The sequence below is a fragment of the Anomaloglossus baeobatrachus genome, chromosome 4 (assembly GCF_048569485.1).
Source record: "Anomaloglossus baeobatrachus isolate aAnoBae1 chromosome 4, aAnoBae1.hap1, whole genome shotgun sequence".
Taxonomy (NCBI): Eukaryota; Metazoa; Chordata; class Amphibia; order Anura; family Aromobatidae; genus Anomaloglossus; species Anomaloglossus baeobatrachus.
The window spans coordinates 389654811-389663673 of record NC_134356.1 but is presented as its reverse complement, the minus strand read 5'-3'; the positions used below and the strand labels follow the sequence as shown (position 1 = coordinate 389663673).

At 49.8% G+C, this 8863-nt stretch overlaps 1 protein-coding gene across 1 annotated transcript in view; it reads left to right on the top strand.

The window, feature by feature from the left end:
- Window positions 1–8863, top strand: part of HSPA14 (heat shock protein family A (Hsp70) member 14) — an 81256-nt gene that overhangs the window by 8851 nt on the left and 63542 nt on the right. The window lies entirely within an intron of this gene.

Below are 8863 nucleotides of genomic sequence, written 5' to 3'. Positions count from 1 at the left end.
CATGCTCCCTTCTCACCCCACTCTGGTCGGCGGTGCTGTTAAGGTTGAGGTACCCATTGCGGGTACAAAGGCTGGAGCCACATGCTGTTTTCCTTCCCCATCCCTTAGGGGCTCTGGGTGAAGTGGGATCCTAACCGGTCACCATGCACTGGGACCGTGCTCCCTCCGCAGCCCCTGGGGGAATCTGCTGGACAGGAGACCGGGTATCGTCAGGGACAGGCCCTGCTCCTCTGAGGTACTCTGTGTCCCCTTGGGGACGGCGCATAGAGCGCCTGTGTAACGGACGCTGCAGCACCTGCTGGGTGTTTTGCGTCGCCGGGACTACCGCCCGACCGCGCTTGTTTGCCGGCCGCGCTAATAAATTTAGTCCCCGGCTTTTGCGGCCTAGTACCGCAAACTCCCGCCCCCGGGCCTGCCAGTCAGGGGTGAAGGAGGGACGCTAGACTGCATGTCAGCGGTGAGGGCTGGAGCATACTGAGGTATCCTCCTCCCCCCTCACTGAGCACTGCGGGGCACCAGATTCCCGCACTTTCTGAGGCACGCCCACGGCTCCCTCCTCCTCTCAGAACGCTGGCAGCCATTTCTATCAGCACTTCTGACGCTGGAGAACTTCAGAGGGGAGACAACACCGAGCTCCACAGCTCTGGGAGGCCCAGGCAGGGAATCTGGTGGTCACACAACCGCTGAGGGCGGTCGGTAAGCCGCACCTGTTACTAGGTGCTGGCCCCCCTGGATGCCGAAGTGTATATTTATATGCTTATATTGTATACATTTACTCTGTACGGCCGCACTATTTGCTTTTGGCTATATACCCTCTCTGATTGCTCTAAGAGGAGACAACAGCATGTCGTCCGCAAAAAGCAAGGGTGCCAAGGCACAGGCTTATTTTGCAACCTGTACCTCATGTGCGGCTATGCTACCTGCAGGTTCCACCTACCCTCATTGTGTGCAATGCTCGGCCCCTGTGACACTCACTCAGCCGGAGCCTCAGCCACTGGTGGGACCCTCGGCCCAGGTGGAACCACCTGCTGCCACTGTCCAGGTGACAGGGACAGAGTTTGCAGTATTCGCTGACAAACTTTCTGAGTCTATGGATAGATGGTCTGCTAAGATACTAGAAGCTTTGCAGTCCAGACCGGTAACACAGGCCCCGGGCACTGTTGAATCATTGCTCTCAGACCCCCCTCGGTCGGCGCAGCAAAGTGCTCCTGGGGCGACTCATAGGTCCCACGGTGAGGACTCCGACACGGACCGCAGTCCCAGACCGGCTAAGCGGGCTCGCTGGGAGCTTCCCTCGACTTCATCACACTGCTCAGGGTCTCAGCATGAGGACTCTCTGGAGGATGAAGCGGAGGTGGCAGATCAGGGCTCTGATCCTGACGCCGCTCTCAACCTTGATACACCTGAAGGGGACGCCATAGTAAACGACCTTATAGCGTCCATCAATCAGGTGTTAGAACTTTTCTCCTCCAACTCCTCCGATTGAGGAGTCAGCTTCTCAGCAGGAGAAATTCCAGTTTAGGTTTCCCAAACGTACACGGAGTGCGTTTCTTGATCACTCCAACTTCAGAGATACAGTCCAGAAACACCGAGCTTTTCCGGATAAGCGCTTTACTAAGCGCCTTAATGACACACGTTATCCCTTCCCCCCTGACGTAGTCAAGGGTTGGGCTCAGTGTCCCAAGGTGGATCCTCCAGTCTCTAGACTGGCGGCTAGATCCATAGTTGCAGTGGCAGATGGTGCATCACTCAAAGATGCCACTGACAGGCAGATAGAGCTCCTGATGAAATCCATCTATGAAGCTATAGGCGCGTCTTTTGCTCCGGCATTCGCAGCCGTATGGGCACTCCAAGCTATCTCAGCTTGTCAGTCTGAGATTAATGCAGTCACACGTGCCTCTACTCCGCAGGTTGTGTCTTTAACCTCTCAGGCGTCGGCTTTTGCGTCCTACGCCATGAATGCTGTCCTGGACTCTGCGAGCCGTACGGCGGTAGCATCCGCCAATTCAGTGGCAGTCCGCAGGGCCATGTGGCTACGTGAATGGAAGGCAGACTCTGCTTCCAAAAAGTTCTTAACCGGTTTGCCATTTTCTGGCGACCGCCTGTTTGGCGAGCAGTTGGATGAAATCATTAAACAATCCAAGGGAAAGGACTCGTCCTTACCCCAGTCCAAACCAAACAGACCTCAACAACGGAAGGTACAATCGAGGTTTCGGTCCTTTCGGCCCTCAGCCAGGTCTCAATTCTCCTCGTCCAACAGGCCACAGAAGGGTCAGAGGAACTCTGATTCATGGCGGTCTAAGTCACGTCCTAAAAAGACCGCCGGAGGAACCGCTCCCAAAGCGGCCTCCTCATGACTTTCGGCCTCCCCAAACCGCATCCTCGGTCGGTGGCAGGCTCTCCCGCTTTTGCGACGCCTGGTTGCCACATGTCCAAGACCGATGGGTGAGAGACATTCTGTCTCACGGTTACAGGATAGAGTTCAGCTCTCGTCCTCCGACTCGTTTCTTCAGAACATCTCCGCCCCGCGAGCGAGCCGATGCTCTTCTTCAGGCAGTGAGCACTCTGAAGGCAGAAGGAGTAGTGATCCCTGTTCCCCTTCAGCAATGGGGTCACGGTTTTTACTCCAACTTGTTTGTGGTGCCAAAAAAGGACGGATCTTTCCGTCCCGTTCTGGACCTCAAACTGCTCAACAGACACGTGAAAACCAGGCGGTTCCGGATGGAATCTCTCCGCTCCGTCATCGCCTCGATGTCCCAAGGAGACTTCCTAGCATCAATCGACATCAGGGATGCTTATCTCCACGTGCCGATTGCACCAGAGCATCAGCGCTTCCTGCGTTTCGCCATCGGGGACGAACACCTTCAGTTCGTGGCACTGCCTTTCGGCCTGGCGACAGCCCCACGGGTCTTCACCAAGGTCATGGCAACAGTGGTAGCAGTCCTACACTCTCAGGGACAGTCGGTGATCCCTTACTTAGACGATCTTCTTGTCAAGGCCCCCTCTCGGGTGGCATGCCAACACAGCCTGAACATTGCTCTGGAGACTCTCCAGAGATTCGGGTGGATCATCAATTTCCCAAAGTCAAAATTGACACCGACCCAATCGCTGACATATCTCGGGATGGAGTTTCATACTCTCTCAGCGATAGTGAAACTTCCGCTGGACAAACAGCGTTCACTACAGACAGGGGTGCAATCTCTCCTTCGAGCCCAGTCGCACCCCTTGAGGCGCCTCATGCACTTCCTAGGGAAGATGGTGGCAGCAATGGAGGCAGTTCCATTTGCGCAGTTTCATCTGCGTCCACTTCAATGGGACATTCTCCGCAAATGGGACAGGAAGTCGACGTCCCTCGACAGGAACGTCTCCCTTTCTCGGGCAGCCAAGGCCTCCCTTCAGTGGTGGCTTCTTCCCACTTCTTTGTCGAAGGGGAAATCCTTCCTGCCCCCATCCTGGGCTGTGGTCACGACGGACGCGAGTCTGTCAGGGTGGGGAGCGGTCTTCCTCCACCACAGGGCTCAGGGTACCTGGACTCAGCCAGAGTCCTCCCTTCAGATCAATGTTCTGGAGATAAGGGCAGTGTATCTAGCCCTAAAGGCGTTCCAGCCGTGGCTGGAAGGCAGGCAGATCCGAATTCAGTCGGACAACGCCACGGCGGTGGCATACATCAACCACCAAGGCGGCACACGCAGTCGGCAAGCCTTCCAGGAAGTTCGGCGGATTCTGCTGTGGGTGGAAGCCACAGCCTCCACCATCTCCGCAGTTCACATCCCGGGCGTAGAAAACTGGGAAGCAGACTTTCTCAGTCGCCAGGGCATGGACGCAGGGGAATGGTCTCTTGACCCGGATGTGTTTCAAGAGATCTGTTGCCGCTGGGGGAAGCCGGACGTCGACCTAATGGCGTCCCGGCACAACAACAAGGTCCCGGCATTCATGGCACGGTCTCAAGATCACAGAGCTCTGGCGGCAGACGCATTAGTTCAGGATTGGTCGCAGTTTCGACTGCCTTATGTATTTCCTCCTCTGGCACTGCTGCCCAGAGTGTTCGCAAGATCAGGTCCGACTGCCGCCGCGCCATCCTCATCGCCCCAGACTGGCCGAGGAGGTCGTGGTACCCGGATCTGTGGCATCTCACGGTGGGTCAACCGTGGGCACTACCAGACCGACCAGACTTGCTGTCTCAAGGGCCATTTTTCCATCTGAATTCTGCGGCCCTCAACCTGACTGTGTGGCCATTGAGTCCTGGATCCTAGCGTCTTCAGGGTTATCTCAAGAGGTCATTGCCACTATGAGACAGGCCAGGAAACCAACGTCCGCCAAGATCTACCACAGGATGTGGAGGATCTTCTTATCCTGGTGCTCTGATCAGGGTTTTACTCCCTGGCCATTTGCCTTGCCCACTTTTCTGTCCTTCCTTCAATCCGGAATGGAAAAGGGTTTGTCTCTCGTCTCTCTTAAGGGACAAGTCTCGGCGCTCTCTGTGTTTTTTCAAAAGCGTCTAGCCAGGCTTCCGCAGGTACGCACGTTCCTGCAGGGGGTTTGCCACATAGTCCCTCCTTACAAGCGTCCGCTAGAACCCTGGGATCTGAACAGGGTGCTAACGGCTCTTCAGAAACCACCTTTCGAGCCAATGAGGGATATTTCTCTTTCACGCCTTTCGCAGAAGGTGGTCTTCCTAGTGGCAGTCACATCACTTCGGAGAGTGTCTGAGCTAGCTGCACTGTCATGCAAAGCCCCCTTCCTGGTGTTTCACCAGGACAAGGTGGTTCTGCGTCCGGTTCCGGAATTTCTACCTAAGGTGGTATCCCCTTTTCATCTCAATCAGGATATCTCCTTACCTTCTTTTTGCCCTCATCCAGTTCACCAATGTGAAAAGGATCTGCACCTGTTAGATCTGGTGAGAGCACTCAGACTCTACATTTCTCGTACGGCGCCCCTGCGCCGCTCGGATGCGCTCTTTGTCCTTGTCGCTGGCCAGCGTAAAGGGTCGCAGGCTTCCAAGTCAACCTTGGCTCGGTGGATCAAGGAACCAATTCTTGAAGCCTACCGTTCTTCTGGGCTTCCGGTTCCTTCAGGGCTGAAAGCCCATTCTACCAGAGCCGTGGGTGCGTCCTGGGCATTGCGGCACCAGGCTACGGCTCAGCAGGTGTGTCAGGCGGCTACCTGGTCGAGTCTGCACACTTTCACGAAACACTATCAGGTGCATACCTACGCTTCGGCAGATGCCAGCCTAGGTAGGCGAGTCCTTCAGGCGGCGGTTGCCCACCTGTAGGAAGGGGCCGTTTTACGGCTCTTTTTATCGAGGTATTCTTTTACCCACCCAGGGACTGCTTTTGGACGTCCCAATTGTCTGGGTCTCCCAATGGAGCGACAAAGAAGGGAATTTTGTTTACTTACCGTAAATTCCTTTTCTTCTAGCTCCTATTGGGAGACCCAGCACCCGCCCCTGTTCCCTTCGGGCTGTTGTTCTTTTGTGTACACATGTTGTTCATGTTGAATTGTTCTTGGTTCATGGTTTTCAGTTCTCCGAACATCCTTCGGATTGAATTTACCTTAGACCAATTTATAAGTTTCCTCCTTCCTGCTTTTGCACCAAAACTGAGGAGCCCGTGATGCACGGGGGGGGTGTATAGGCAGAGGGGAGGGGTTTACACTTTTAAGTGTAATACTTTGTGTGGCCTCCGTAGGCAGAAGCTATACACCCAATTGTCTGGGTCTCCCAATAGGAGCTAGAAGAAAAGGAATTTACGGTAAGTAAACAAAATTCCCTTCTTTGTGTACTGAGGAAATAATCCAGCCCTTGTTTGAAAGCTGTTATAGTATCTGCCATTACTACCTCTTGTGGTAGGGCATTCCACAGTCTGACTGCTCTAACTGTATAGAACCCATTCCTATTTAGCTGCCGGAATCGCTTTTCTTCCACTCGCAGTGAGTGCCCCCTGGTCCTTAGTATTGTCTTTGGAAGAAATAAGTCATGTGCCAGTCCTTTATATTGACGACACATGTGTTTATACATATAAATGAGATCTCCTCTGAGACGTCTTTTTTCTAAGCTAAACATATCTAACTTTTTCAACCTGTCATCATATGGGAGGCCTTCCATTCCTTGTAGTAGTCTAGTTGCCTGCCTTTGAACTGACTCTAACTTCTGAATGTCCTTTTTAAAATGTGGAGCCCAAAACTGAATCCCATATTCCAGATGTGGCCTTACAAGTGATTTATAGAGGGGTAACAATACGTTGGGATCACTGGATCTAATCTCTCTTTTTATACACCCTAGAATCTTGTTTGCTTTAGCAGCTGCTGCTTGACATTGAGTGCTGCTGCTCAGCTTATTTGTAATGAGAATACCCAAGTCCTTCTCCTGTTCTGTAGTCCCGAGTTTACTTCCATTTAATGTATACGCAGCTATAGGATTACTCCGTCCTAGGTGCATTACTTTACATTTATCAACATTAAATCTCATTTGCCAAGTATCTGCCCATTCTGACATCTTATCCAGATCTTTTTGTAATATTATACTATCAAGGTCAGTTTTTAATATCCTACATAGTTTGGTGTCATCAGCAAAGACTGACACTTTACTATCAATCCCATCCACAAGGTCATTAATGAAGAGATTAAAAAGAATTGGTCCTAGCACAGATCCCTGCGGCACCCCACTGCTGACTATGGCCCATTTAGAGAATGTACCATTTATGACTACTCTTTGTTTCCTATCTTTTAGACAATTCCTTACCCAGTTGCATATAGTTTCCCCTAGTCCTTGCTTCTGGAGCTTTAGTATAAGGCTATTATGTGGTACAGTATCAAATGCCTTTGCAAAGTCCAAATAAATCACATCAGCTGCATTACCAATATCCAGGTTTGCTCTTACCCCCTCATCGAACCCCAACAGGTTGGTTAAACACGATTTATCTTTCATGAATCCATGCTGTCTGTCAGTTATTATATTTTCTGCAACATATTTTTGCATGTCATCCCTTAAAATGCCCTCAAAAACTTTGCATACTACTGATGTCAGGCTTACTGGACGGTAGTTGCCTGGATCTACCCTCTTACCTTTCTTAAATATCAGTACCACATCAGCAATCCTCCAATCCTGAGGCACCAACCCTGTTACAAGCGAGTCTAAAAAGATAAGATACAGCGGTCTGTCAATTACGGAGCTCAATTCCCTCAATATTCGTGGATGAATGCCATCTAGCCCTGGGGATTTGTCAATGTTTAATTTACTCAGACGTAGGCGTACTTGTCCTTGTGTTAAATTAATTATATCGGGTGGTGAACTTTGATTTTTCACTTGTTGAATGATGCCTGGTACAGTCAGTTCCTTGGTGAACACAGAAGAGAAATGCCTATTTAATATCTCAGTCTTTTGTTTGTCCTCTTTAACTAACTTGTTATTATATTTTAAGGGGCCAATACTATCCTTTGTTTTCCTTTTTGCATTAATGTATTTATAAAAGATTTTTGGATTTATTTTAATGTCTTTGGCGATTTTTGATTCAGTAGCTAGTTTTGCTTGTTTGATTTCTTTTTTGCATTGCCTATTGATATCTTTATACTCCTGAAATGCTATTTCTGTATTCTCAGCCTTCAAGATTTTAAACGCCCTTTGTTTTTGTTTTATTATACTTTGTACAGTCTTATTTAGCCATAGTGGTTTCTTTTTATTCCGGGACGTTTTATTACCAGAGTTCACGTTAGGTGCGAGTGCAACGCAAGTGCGATGCTATTTCTGAATAAATTAATGATTTGGCTCGCGTGTGCGATTTGTGTGTGTTGCGTTTGCGATGCTAGTTTCCTGCAACATCTTAACTAGATAAAAGTGATTACACATGTGTCAGTTAATTTACCTTTGGGAATGTGATGTCACATTCATCTGTTGAATATTTAATGAGCATAGTTCCTGCCACACTCGCAAATGTGAATGCTGGTGCGCGTGTGTGATCCTACTTTTAATCCGCTTCCATAGGGAATCATTGAGAAAAATGGTTCGAGAAACTCGCAAAAAAGCAGCATGCTGCGATTTTTTTTCTCAGTCCGATTTGGACTGAGAAAAAAAATCGCAAATGCGAGCTGAATCATTCACTAACATGTGTCCGATTCCAATGCAAGTTTTTCTCGCATTGCTCTACTGCGAGAAACTCGCAAGTGAGAAGCAGCCCTATCATTGTCACACAATCCTGTGGCAATAAATGGCTACTTCCCTGTCCTTTAATTTGGACAAATCAGAATCTTACTTCCTCCCGTTGTCAGTTACGTCGGAAGGCGAGGTCAGTGAAGTGCTGGTGATTGGCTATAAGGACATTATGTCATGCGATCCTCAGGAGTCAGTGCCATCACTGATCGAATGTCACCTGCACTGTAAAGAAGTATATCTGTTTTGTTTGGGGGGAAACATGGTGATTAAGAAGGGCTTGGCTGAGTTATGGACAACACCTTTTAAGTGCTGTTGCATGAACTCGTTAAAGAAGGTCTGCCACAGTTTTAGAGTTGCTGCTGTTTTCACCTGCTTCACAGCTGCAGAATTGCTGCCAAAAGTGATTGCTACCTTTCACATGACTCATGGTTGTTCTCTTGACGTCTTCTGCACAGTACTTTAAGGGCTGCTTCTCACTTGCGAGTTTCTCGCAGTAGAGCAATGCGAGAAAAACTCGCATTGGAATCGGACACATGTTAGTGAATGATTCAGCTCTCATCTGCGATTTTTTTTTTTTTTTTTTTTTCTCAGTCCAAATCGGACTGAGAAAAAAACCGCAGCATGCTGCTTTTTTGCGAGTTTCTCGCACCATTTGTCCCAATGATTTCCTATGGAAGGGGATTAAAAGTAGGATCACACACGCGCACCAGCGTTCAC